The sequence below is a fragment of the Octopus bimaculoides genome, chromosome 8 (genome assembly GCF_046866305.1).
Source record: "Octopus bimaculoides isolate indiv1 chromosome 8, ASM4686630v1, whole genome shotgun sequence".
In the NCBI taxonomy this organism is placed as follows: domain Eukaryota; kingdom Metazoa; phylum Mollusca; class Cephalopoda; order Octopoda; family Octopodidae; genus Octopus; species Octopus bimaculoides.
The window spans coordinates 76,341,000-76,355,157 of record NC_142935.1 but is presented as its reverse complement, the minus strand read 5'-3'; the positions used below and the strand labels follow the sequence as shown (position 1 = coordinate 76,355,157).

Below are 14,158 nucleotides of genomic sequence, written 5' to 3'. Positions count from 1 at the left end.
CTCTCATACTTCTGTAGATTGTAATTGCTGGCGTCTATATCGATCGGGGAAAGTGGAAGAAAATTGGGAAAACATAAGTGAAGAGACAACTTTTCTAATGGATAAGTTTTTGAGATTCTAGACTAAGTTTTAAGATAAGGAAAGGAATATTTTTCCTCGAAGCTATGAGGGCAATAATCGGAAATTCCAGGAGTTGAAACTAGACTGTCAATTTGCGGAAACTAATTTTCTTGTGTGAGTGTGAGTGCATGTATGTGTGAATGTCTCTGTATGTGTGTACGTGCGTGTGCATGCGCAAATGTCTTTGTTGTAAATGCAAGTAAAAGAAACCAGCTTAGTAAGGTAGTTATTGTGCATTATAATTTTCATGTTTAACACTGATTCTGGTCTAGGTTTGCCATCTCTATCTGTTCATTGTATCTGCATAGTATTTAAGAGCATGTAGTATAGCACTTGATAACTTTTGGCATAAATTAAATTCCTTTGACAAGGTACAAGTCTAATTCTTATTGGAGAAACCGATGCTCAAGTGATTCGACTGGTGTCTATCTTATTGAATCCGAAGAAATAAAACAACCAGAAGATACCTGAAAGTCCGGAGTTCTATTGTTTTTACTAATATAGTTTAAATTTCACGCTACTATTATCGTATTCTTGAATGATATCAAAGGTCATGTGAATAAAAATTCGTGAAAACTAAAAAATAATCTCTATATGAGTAAGATTTTTACACTTAAAGAAAAATATATTGTTTCAGTTTACTGTGTTTATCATGATTTATTCATATCATTTTCAGTATCCATGTTTTTTTTAATGTAATTACCATTTTACATATAATAAAACACAATGTGTCTCACGTCGGTCACGCTCGTAGAGGGAAACAAAACAACAAACGGAGTGGGAGTGAGTGATAGCCAGAGACGTTAAATTCAGACGAACTGTAGTGAGAGGTTTTACTTCACAGTAGCTGGTAATTTAATCAAAATGCAAATTTTTATCGTAAATTATACTTATTTCATCAGTTTCACACACGCGCGCGCGTGCGCGCAATTAAATATTAAACTGTTTTGCTTTAAAAATATTGTTATTTGCGTAACGTTTATGAATTATATATATATATATATATATATATATATATATATATATATATATATATATATATATATATATATATATATATATATAATATAAATATATGCATATATACATTCATATATGTACATACCTACATATATATGTATATATACATGCATATATGGGTACAGGACGTATATATATATATATATATATATATATATATATATATCAAGATGGCGACCTGCTGTTGCGGCATACATTTACTTCATCCTGAAAAATTTTAACAAACTCTCTAAGAAACTGACACCATTTCGCAATGATCAATCCTGAATCGACTCTGAGAAAGCGCTATATATTATAAAATTAATATAGACGGAATCTCCGTCAAATATGGAGTATAAACTAACTATATTTATGTACAGAAAGAAACACTGGAATCTGTTGAAATTTTGATAAAGAACAATTTATTCTTGATAAACAACGCAAGGAATGATAGCTGTCATTACTACAAACGACAAAATGTCCAGGGTTATTTTTGTTCTTGGTGTAGTTGTAGCAGCAGATAAAGTATGGTTAGTTACTTGCCGGCTGATTTCTTATGTCGTTCGCCTGCTGGCTGTTCATTGCCTTTGTATTGTCAGCTGCTGTCCTCCATCTCTGTTTGCCAACTCTACAATGTTTGTCAATGCTCTGTCTGCTGTATCCCAAAGCTCTCTGTCTCGTAGTGTTCACGACATACTGAATTTATACTGGTCGATAGGCTCAAAATGAAGCGCGTCGAAAGAAAATATCATTACTGGAGCCTATTCGTCGAGAAATCGTGATTTGTCTGATTTTGTTGATCACGTGGACAATATTCTAGCGAATCGTCGTGATAATGGGTAATTTGCTAAATATTCCTGCTACACTTATCATCTTCGACCAACAACGTGGTTCTGAACGTCTGAGATAAAAAAAAAACAACAACTTACAAAACAAAAATTAAGTTCCAAGCTTACATGGTATAATATTTCATTTTCTTAGAATAATACAAGAACAACGTATGTATGCAATTTTTGTTTATTTAATCACTGAAAGTTATCAAAAGTTGAAGTCTTGAGGTAAAATTGTTTTCGTAGGGGCTACATTTATCGGACTTTATATACCGATAAATGTATAGTAAGTTTTTTTCTCATCTAACTTTTCCTTTCATTAAAAAACAAACATGCATCACGTATGAATTTTTGCAGCTTTTGAGGCAACATATATATAGATTCCCATGTTCATAGATTTTCAGGCGAAAGTAATCATAAAAAAATAAACACCACGTATATATATCTTCTCGTATAATTATTTGCAAAACTAAACACAAATAGGTCCTCGTGTATATATTTGCAAACTTCAGACAAAATAAGTTAATTAATCAACTACATATGTCTCTTACGATTATCAAGTGAGACGGTATTTAATTGCACACGCTTCTCTTTCTTTCCATCGAGCTGAAAAGGTCTATCTATCTATCGATCTATCTATCTATCTATCTATCTATCTATCTATCTATCTATCTATCTATCTATCTATCTATCTATCTCTCTCTCTCTCTCTCTCTCTCTCTCTCTCTCTATCTATCTATCTATCTATCTATCTATCTATCTATCTAAATGTATTTCCATGTATATCAATTTATCTGTTTCTTTTTGCTTTTTTCCCCTCTTCGCTCTCTCTCTTTTACCCTCTCTTACGCTTATTGTCTCTTTATCTTACTTTCACTTACCCTAAAAAGATCCACCTTTTATCTCTCAATCTATAATTGCATTAAGATTGATTCGAATGTTTCGCCATTTCCATATATTTATCTCTTGCAGTCTCCTCTCTCTGCTTTCTTCACTATCTTTACATTTCTCTTTCTTGCTCTTCTTTCTCTCTGCATTCTTCATTACCTTTACATCTCTTTCTCTCTCCCTTTCCATCTCTCTCTCTCTGCCTTCTTCACTACTCGCTCTCTCTTTTCTCTCTCTGCAAATCTGTCTCTACCTCTTCCAAACCTTTTTTCATCCTTATCTCAACAACATGGACCTCAGCAAAGCCAACTACACCAAAGACAACATAAACTTCAAAATACAAGGTAATTGGCTGTTTGAGGCAATTAAGGCATGAAGCCTCGCAGAAGGATCGCCGCCAAAATCTCTAATTGCAGAAGCCTTGAAGAGTTTTGGTTTTTACCGAGAGGAAAAGAATGAGGTCATTCATATGCCTTAATTCCACCGAATATGGAGTTACTAGACAAAATATTTAAATAGGAGTCGAAAACACAAAAGGGTGAAAAAGAAACCAGTATCTCAATGGAATCTGAGAAGGGTCAGGATGATGTTATGAGGGAAGAACAAAGCAAAACAGATATCATCACTGCACAACTGTGAGTATCAGAACAACATCAACAAAGCAAAGTCCACCAAGAGAAACAAAAGAAAAGATGAAGACATGTACAGAGGAGAACAACAGCAATAAAGTAAAGGTCCTCCAGGAGAAACAGATGAAGCCAAAGATGAAGACGAAGACACAAGCAAGCAGGCAAGCTGAGAGTGAACATGGGCCCAATGTGGGAGCAGAAAGAAAAGGAAAACGAATTAGAACTTGCGAATACAAAGGTTCTGGTAAAAAGAAAGCTCAACCAGTCTGGAAGTTCTATGTAAAGGGTACATGCTGGCATAGAAAAACTGTCCTCAAGGACACAGGGCCAGGTTACACTACCATGAAACTGCTAATACGAGAAAACAAACTATGGTTGGAGTGCGGACAGCAGCTGCTCAACAAGGGTCTGAAAAACACATACCAACACCCAAAACCATCACAAACAACAAAAGATCCAGAGTGGCTACCTCTGCACATACCAGACCAGTGACCAGTACCACACTCTATACGTTACACCAGTAATCCTGCTGAACATCAAGGGCTTTCTAACGTTCTACCCACACAAAACTCAATATCTGGGAGACAGTGACACGTAATCAAACAATAAGCTCTAACAGTAACACATCTGAACACGGACATATCAGATGCTGAGATACACATACCAAAGTATGTTGTATTTCGAACTGACCGCCTAGATGGGCCACTGAAGGATAGCAAAGGAACCTATCTCAAACAAACTGCTTGAGATCAAAAATGAACTCTAACACCCCTAGAGAATCAGTAAAATACTGAATGTACAATATAAGAATGTTTTCATAACTCCACTAGGGAACTCGCAAAAAACTAAGCTTGATAAATTCTTCGGCACCACAGGCCTACACAAAGAGTTGGCAATTATTGATAACATCGAAATAGAGGAAACGAATGTAATATCAGCAATTGATGAAATGAACTCAAACTCAGCTACAAGCCCTGATAGATTCTCAGTAATCCCCTTAAAGTAATGCAAAGGGACTCTAGCAAGACCACCACAGATATTCTTCCAGAGCTTCCTTGTAACTAGGAGACTTCCGAAAATGTTAAAGGAAGGTATGATATGTCCTATACATTAAGATTGGGGTAGCAGAGCAGATGCTAAAAATTATAGACCTGTCTCTCTAACCTCTCATGCCAGCAAAGTCATGGAACGCATTGCCAGGAGGGAACTGATTGCATTCTTTGAAGATAATGACTTGTTCCATGACACCCAACATAGCTTTTGCTCGGGAAGTATCTATCTTACACAGGTTCTAATGAATCACTCAAACGTGGTTATGATATATCTTGACTTTGTAAAGATCTTTGATAAGGTTGATCATGGGATGATATGTACAAACTACTGAAACTCGGCAAAGTCGGAAAACTGGGAGAGTGGTTGCATGACTTCTTGAAAGACAGAAGCCAGGCTGTGACAGCTAATGGAGCCTCTCCAAGGAGACAGTAATAGAAAGTGGAGTGCCTTAGGGAACTGTATTAGAGCCGCTGCTGTTTATGTTGGCTCTCTCAGACATGCCATCAATTACACAGATAGCCACACTTACTAGATATGCTGACGACACAAAAGTAGTACAAGCAGTCAAGGGACCTTCTGATACCATATATAAATGGGCTCAAGAAAACAACATGCAATTTAAAACCGGTAAATTCTAATGCCTCCTCTCGTTAGTACTCACACGCTGCAACAACTCTACTTGGGACCAAAAGGAGTGGCAATTCCAGAGTCAAGTACTCGATCTGGATTGATGCGAGCAAGATTGATACGAGCAACAACGCCCCATTTCACGTACACATTACCAGGATGGTGGCAGTGTGCAGGCGAATGATCGGATGATCCCTTCAAAACAAGGGGTCAGGAGACTATGTTGGTTTATGGAGGACATTTGTACTCAGCCGTCCGGACTACTACTCTCAATTGTGGTTACCATACAATGTCAAATAAATAGCGGAACTTGAGGCAGTTCAGCTGTGCTATGCCAGAAAAATTGCATCTATGGAACAGCTGAGCAGCAGGGAGAAATTGAAAGAGCTACGACTCGACTCCCTGGAGCGAAGATGGAAGAGGTATCCAGTGATATAAGCATGGAAGATCCTGGAGAGGCTGTCACTAAACTTTGGCATCAAGAGCTATACAAACCCCCGAACTGGACGTCACTGCCCCGTCTTGAGTGAGGATCGTATACTACAATCGCTTGAGATTCAAAGGACCACAGCCATTGAATGCCTTGCCAAAACATCCGAGAGATTTTCATGGAGTAGTGGTAGGTGTTTTCAAGAAACAACTTGGCCTCCTGCTACCTAAGGTCTCAGATTAACCTATATCACGGTAAGAGACCCCAAATAAGGCAACAGTATGTATGCATTTGTGTGTACGAGTATGTATGTATGTATGTATGTATGTATGTATGTATGTATGTATGTATGTATGTACATGTACGAGTGGGTGCTGAAAAGCTCCTGTCTTTCGGTAAAAATAAAAACACTGGACGATTACTTAATTATGATTCTATTCAACCTGTTCCCCTCTCAGATTCATACACTTATTGCAGTGGTCCTTCAGTTTTTCTAAGAACACAGAAATTTGGGCCTCCAATCAGACCTTTCGCGATACCCTTAAAACCAGAAATTTCTCAGCACCCCATCGAATACATACATATGCATGCATACATTTATATGCATATATGTATATACATATGTATATATATGTGTGTGTGTATGTGTGTTTATCGTCTCTTTGTCTTAACATCGGACAGTAGTCGTAACTGAGTATCACTATCACGCAAGATGTACTCTTTGTTGCCAATCTTACAGGTTATCATGTCTGGGTACGGTGAAATATTACCTTACTTGGAAATAGACGAGGGTTGGCGACGAGTGTACAAAATCTGTTTGAACCACCTGGACATGGAAAAGTAGTTTTACAAATATATATATATATATATATATATATATATATATATATATATATATATACACGAGGGGTGTATGAAAAGTTTTCAACCTTGAAGTCGAGTACCTTCATCAGAAGTCTTGTACTATGTTTTGTCTTCTGAGGCTCAAAACTTTTCATACACTCCTCGTACCCCCACCCATATATATATATATATATATATATATATATATATATATATATATATATATATATATATATATATATATATATATATATATAGTTAGTATGAAGCATTGTTACGATATATTATATAAAATTCGTGGGTAACGCCCGAACAATGCGAAATAAATCCAAGGTAAATCACAAGAAAAGAGGCATTTGAATGAATGGTGACTTACCCTGCAATCAATATTTCTAGGGTTATGACCCTCTCTTCAGGAAGTAGCGAATGTTGTAGATGTACATGTGTGTGAATATGTAGGGAGTAGACATGCGCAGAAGGTTGTTGTTATAGCAGCCAGTTAGCTTCACGTAACTCTCTTCTTTTGTTGATAGTCGTCTTCCGTTGGTGTATTAATATGGCTTCGGAGATTCTAAGGTTGCGCTGTGTTGCCCTGATGTGCACTGTGAACTCTCGGGTCTGGCATTTTCGTAGATGTTTCTTCACGGAAGTGTCCGTCTGCATGTGTTCTTTTATGCGTATGTGTAGTTTTCTTGTCTTTGATGGGGCAATTTGATAATGTGCACTCTTCGATGTTGTGAAAGGTGTTGTTCGTGTTCAGAACTTTTCTCAGGGATGGACCGGTGTGTAATATCTGTATGTCGAGTCCCTCGCTGCGGACTGTATGTTGTATCGCAGCAGTAGTTCTGTCATCAAAATGTGGTAGCTTTAGGAAGTACATGCCAGACTTAGGAGTATGAGGGTTCTTCCGGGATTTATTGACCCTGATGTTCTTTAGGTGCTGTTGTTTGGCTAAAGATGATGGGTAGCCGTTCAGGATTAGGTCTCTGAGGAACTGCTTGGTGTTGGTGACTTTGTCGGTCACTTCGCTGCATTAGTTGCTTATTCGTGCAATCTCATCTCTCACGTATATATATATATATATATATATATATATATATATATATATATATATATATATACACACACATATGGAGAGAGAGAGAAAGAAGAAGAAGAAGAAGAAGAAGAAGAAGAAGAAGAAGAAGAAGAAGAAGAAGAAGAAGAAGAAGAAGAAGAAGAAGAAGAAGAAGAAGAAGTAAGGACCTAAATCCTTCAAAGAGATGTTAAAGATCCAAGTTCGCAGGTTCAAAAGCAAAGAATATATATAAATATATATACTCAATATTGGTACAATAAATAAAACATAAAAAGGAAAAATAGAAGTGTAGACGTTACTTTATTTCAAGTTGGTACATATATCCAATAAAAACTTGTAAAAAGTTGTTTCCAAGCGTAATTAATTCAAAACAAAACTATATAAACGAAATATGATACTTTTGAAATCACAGATTAGGCTTTTCCTCAGGAATTCATTACATACATACATACATACATACATACATACATACATACATACATACATACATTCACACACATACATACATATACACACGCACACACAAATGCATACATTATTAACTTTGAATTATTGTATTGGTTATGTTATAGTGGATAATATATTGGTTTTTAATTTTTCAATTAGTTAACTCTGTAATTCTTAGTTTATCTATAATTCTATAGTTTTTTTTTTCCATTAACTTATCTATAGGTTGATTGTCTATTTTGTTTTGTATAGACAGTAATTGCAAATGTCATTAACAGATATTTATAAATTGTAAATTGTCATTAGAATTAAAGATGAAGTGTATTTATTTTCCAGTTTTTGATCGATCGGGCGTTCAGTTAATTTCTTTCTATCATAATTTAAATGTTTGCTCCTTTCTGGGCTATTGTAAAGGTGTTTATTTGTTGCTAGAACTCATTCACTTCATTAATGGATTCCTATTATATTTCGTTTTGTTTTGAATTAATTCGGCTTGGAAACAACTTGTAGAGTTTTTATTGGATATATGTACCAACTTGGAATAAAGTAACGTCTACACTTATATTTTCCCTTTCCTTTTTATGCCATGTGTGTGTGTGTGTGTGTGTGTGTGTGTGTGTGTGTGCGTGCGTGTATTCTAACCCCTTCCTTAAATCCTTAAATGACTATATAACCAGTATTAAACAATCACCCAACCTACACATCTCCGCAGACAAAACAAAAAATATTTATGAAACAAACACTTTCACACATTCAAGACTCCTCATAAGCGCCATCACTGAAACATACAAAAATACCCGTAATTCAACATACAATGACATAAACACAGAAACAAAGGAGCTAGCTACCGGCCTTAAGATAGAGGATCGCGTGGACCGCCTTGCCACGCGACTTTCCCTCCATATTACACTTAAGGACCATAAGCCTAATTTCCATTCCAACCCAAAATGCAGGCTGATCAAACCCCTACAAAAGCGAGATAGGTATCATTGGCAAGCGCATTCTCACATTCCAACCCAAAATGCAGATCGATCAACCCCTTCAAAAACGAGATGGGCATCATTGGCAAGCACATTCTCGATACTATCAACTCCGATATTAGAAGGGCTACAGGGTTGATTCACTGGAACTCCATCGCAGATGTGATCAACTGTATCGATAATAAATCAGCCTGCAAATTCACCCAGTTCGACATTGTTGACTTTCACCCTACCCTCTGAAGGCCCTAAACCTTTTTGTTATGATGTTTTATTGTGATTACAGACTTCTGGTATAATCATTTAACAACTATCAATTCACCAATACGTAATTCTGACATCTCTTCTCAAACGACTTCTAACGACTGTTTCTGCACATACCACACTCTGTTTTTTGTATCTCCAGCACGCATGCGTTCTTATACAATTTAGAACAGTTCATTCATGGGGGTGTTGGGATTCCACCACAACATCTCTCCTTTTTAAGTTTAACTTTCTCTGAGAGTCAATACTTTTATTTATTACCACCTTTCTCCCCCACCTTTTTCATTTTTACTTCCTCGGGGAGAAATTGGAATATTTATTTCTTTTTGGTTCAATTTTCATTTCCGTCAGTTTTCTTTTCCTACTTGATGTACACGCTGGTTCAACCGTTTCTTGCCGTATGAAACATCAAACATTTCTTCCTGCCTTATTTATTCTTCTGTAAATCTTTTTTTTTTTTTGGTTCAGATGTCTCTTCTGTTCCCACGTAAGCCCTTTTACCATATATGTTACTCTTCCTAAATGTTATTTTTTTCTTCTTCCCAACTTTCTTTGCATTTTTATATTTTTTAACAAACACTTTGTCCTCTCTCTCTCCCCTCTCTCTCCCCTCTCTCTTCGATTTCCACCAGGTCCGCCATCTCCCCCCCCCTAACACTAACTCTATATAAACCAGTTCAATATTCTACTTTCTCCTAATCGGCTTCAAATTCCTCTGCTGACAGAAAACGAAATCCAGAAGATGAATAGATAAGAACTTTTCTTTCAACCTTTCATGTACTCCTGCTTTCTGCATAGATCATAACCCTAACCCACCCCCGTCCGTTCTTTATCATCTATCTATTTCTTAAATTCACGCATTCCTTTAATCGCCACACTTTATTTATTTATTTATTTATTTTACTTTACTTTATTCAAGTTTATCATTTCTTTAACTCATTCACTCTAAATTTGTCTACCATAGTATAAAAGTGCAGAAGTGGCTCTCGCTTTAAACTTGCTGGCTCGCGGTATGCCCGCCCTCCAACCACTCCACCTATACCGGAAGTTCTTATCCTCTGTCATCCTTGGTTGTCTCCTGCGAACACTTCTAAGGGCCTAATGCCATCCCCTCCCCTACCCAGGGTTTATCGATCACATAAAAATGGTGTAGTGTATGCAGGTTGTAGGCATTGTTTGTTTATGAATTCTGTCAGATGCAAGCTTTCTTTTCAGGTACAGGACACTGCTGTCCCTCATCCTAGGGTCTCACAGGCCCACACCTCCCACACTCTCAGAATTGGCACTCTCAATGTCAGCACGCTGAAATGTAGGTCTGGTGAGATTGTTGAGATGCTTGAACGGAGACGCGTAGATATGTGCTGCATCCAAGAAGTAAGGTAGAGAGGAGGTTCCGCTAGGTTCCTCACAGGCAAAGAACGCAGGTACAAGATTTTCTGACGGGGTCGGGGGCGTGGGAATACTTCTTGCGGAGAAATGGGTTGATAAGGTAATCGAGGTAGTCAGAGTATGTGACAGAGTACTTAAGATTAGACTAGTGCTTCACCATAGGTTAGCTACCGTCATCTCGGCCTATGCCTCTCAGCCGGGGCTACTGGATGGGCAGAAAGACCAATTTTATGACACCCTCTTGCAGACTACCTCATTGACGAATGACAGAGACCTTCTCTTTGTGGCTGGTGATTTGAATGGTCATGTTGGACAACATGCAGGGGGCTTCCATGGCGTACATAGAGGCTATGGCTTCAGTTCCTGCAATGAGGAGGGAACCTGACTGCTGGAGTTCTGTGATGCAAATGATCTTATGGTTTGCAATACCAACTTCAGGAAACCTGCCTGTCACCTAGTCACATACCGTTCCGGCAGACACACTAGCCAAATCGACTACATCCTTGCCAGAAATAGGGAAAGAGGACTGCTTATAAATGCCAAAACCTTCCCAGGCGAAGAATGTACCCCTCAACACAGATTAGGAGTTAGCGACTTCGGGATCAAAGCTAAATGGATGCCCAGAAGTAGACCAGCTTGGAGGAGAAAGGTCTGGAAGCTTAAAGATCCTGCAAATGGACAGAGATTTAGAGATGTCTTACTCGAAGCATTTAACGAAATAGAAGGTGATATAGCATCACACAATGTGGAAGACAATTGGAGGTTTCTACGGGACAGCCTGCTGTGTGCCACCGACCAGATCTGTGGCTGGTGCAAAGTCCCCTCTCGACCCGAAGTAACGTGGTGGTGGAACAATGTGGTTGACAGGGTTATTAGACAAAAGAAACAGGCTTGGAAGGACTGGAAGAACGGAGGTAGCAGGGAATTGTATCAGACTGCCAGAAGGGAAGCTAGGAGACAGGTTTACTTAGCCAGAGGGGAAGCGGATAAGAAAAAAATGCCAATGTTCTGCGCCGTGAGGACCAAAGACTCGAGGTATTTCGTGTTGCAAGACAGTGTGTGAGACAGTGTGTCTAAACTCTCAACCAACAGAGAGATCTTTAATAAGGTCACCTCCACTACAACGATGTTTTGGCTAGGAGCGGATTTTCTGAGAAGCTCACGTATGTGGACGAACTCCACTCCCATCTCAACCCAAGAGAATTAGGAAGAGGAAGATTATCTGGTATAACGCCCCACCCCATGTAACCTAGAAGTTTCTACTAACGTCGTTAATAAAAAAACATTTCCTCAGAGGCCATAAGTATTACAAGCTCTTCAACCCCCATAATGTCAAGGTAAGCTACTCCTGCTTAGACAACATCGCATCTAACATCGCACGCAACAACAGACGTAAAAACGCATCCACACAACCCCCAATCCCAGCCTGCAACCTCCGAAACTCTACCACCTGCCCTCTAAGAGGATCCTGCTTCTCAAGGGCTGTAGTATACAGAGCCCCGCTTACACCATCCGATGGCATTACTAGGCACTATACGGGCATGACAGCCAATGATTTCAAAGGAAGGTACTCCCAGGGACTTGCATTCATTTAGATCCTGTGACATTCATTTAGATCCACTTCCCTGTTGCGCTTTCTCTGGAGACATTGTTACCTCCGAGATGAAACACCCAGCATCAAGTGGACTGTTATCGACAGAGCGCCACCATATTCACCCGGCGACCGTAATTGTCAACTTTTCCCTCCACTGAAGACTGCATATCATCTGCCAGCCAGCAGTATCCATCAACAAGAAATATGAGGTGTCGTATTGCTGTCACCAGCGGTACACCCTTCTGGTAAATTTCAAGCCACTGGCCGCCGACAACCCGGATATAAGTCCTTAGTACCAGCCACTTCCTGCACCACCTGCACCAAAGTCCCCGTTACCAGCTAACCACCATGAACAGCACCGCAAATCACTAATTCCCAACACTTCTTTATGCCTGTCTACCTACATACTGTCACCCCTTGTACATAACCACACGAGTATATATGTATGCGCGCGCACCCATATGCATGTGCACCCGTGCGTGTTCATGTATGTACACGTAGACACTTGTATGTACGCGCGCGCGAGTTCATGTGCGCATATGCATTTATACATTTAGGTAAAAATGTGCACAGGTGCGTGTGTGAGTGCGCGTGTGAGTGCGCGCGTGTGTGCGCGCGCGTGTGTATGCGCGTATATGTGTGAGCGCTTCTGTGTGCATGTGCGTGTGTGCATTCGAGTGTGTGTGTGGATGTGGATGCGCATGCGATTGTGTGAATGTACATCTACGCACACATACTCGTATAAATACGGGTGCATACACGCAGATATATGGTCATATACATGAACACATATATACCATATACTCCCACATCTACTCACCCCCACACAACCACATGGTTGATTTCCTGTCCACCATGCGGTCGATATCCTGTTCACCATGCGGTATTTTCCATATGATCATCGTCGGGTGGGGTGATATGTAGGTGGGTATTTAGTTTTGGCAGTAAAAATTGAGGTGGAATGAAGAATATAAAGAAGTCAAGTTGCTATAAATAGACATGTGTGATAGGTTAGTGATAAGTAGGAAAAGAAAGAAAGAATGTATATTTGTTAATTTGTATGCGCACATACGTACCCACACATATATATAGACATATACATAATTCAACTCATACACACGCATACAGACTCATGTATGTTCACGCTCAATTCACACATATACACACTTATTCGTATCTATTTTAGTATATATAAATTTTTGTATATATATAAATGCATAGATGCAAACACACACACACGTACACTCGTATGTATGTGTATATATAAACGCGCGCGCGCACACACACACACACACAGAGGCACATATATGTACATATATATATTTACATATAACCACATAAATATAGATATGAAATATCTATATCTAGAATATCTCTTGAGGAACTAGCAGAGAAGCTTGGATTTGGTCATTCAACCAGTCATCGACACCTGCGTGCCATCGGAAAAGTCAGCAAATTGATTCGATGGGTTCCTCAAACTTTCCGAGTCTAATCGTGCGTAGAGAGTGATGTGTGCTCTTCTTTTTCTTTCACGTCTCACGAATGAACCTCTTTTGAACCGAATAGTGACTGGGGACGCAAAATGGTTTCCCCATAAAAATGTCAAGTACCAAAGACAGTGGAGAGGGAAAGGAGAAACACTGGTACCCCAGGCTAAAGAAGGTCTTCACCCATGCAAGGTGTTGTTATCTGTTTGGTGGGATAAGAAAGGTTTAATCCACATTGAACTTTTAAACCCAAACCAAATGATAACAAAGGAGATCCACTGCAAGCAGCTTGAGCTGCTTATGTCAGCGCTAGAAGAAAAACGACCATCTTTGGTTTCAAGACGAAAGGTGTTCTCCCATCAAGATAATGCTCGGCCACATACAGCGATGATGACATTCCAAAGATTGGAGCAGTTTGAATGGGAAACGATGCCCCACCCACCATATTTGCTGGAAATTGTCCCATTTGGTTATCATTTATTCCACAGTCTTCAGAGTCATTT

General features: G+C 38.9%; 1 long non-coding RNA gene across 1 annotated transcript in view; it reads right to left on the bottom strand.

Annotated features, from left to right (window-relative positions):
• Nucleotides 1–1,518: 1,518 nt before the first annotated feature.
• Nucleotides 1,519–14,158, bottom strand: part of LOC128248587 (uncharacterized) — a 40,646-nt gene continuing 28,006 nt past the window's right edge. The window contains exon 2 of the long non-coding RNA XR_016242921.1: nt 1,519–2,020. This is a non-coding gene — a long non-coding RNA (uncharacterized LOC128248587). The remainder of the gene's footprint in view (nt 2,021–14,158) is intronic.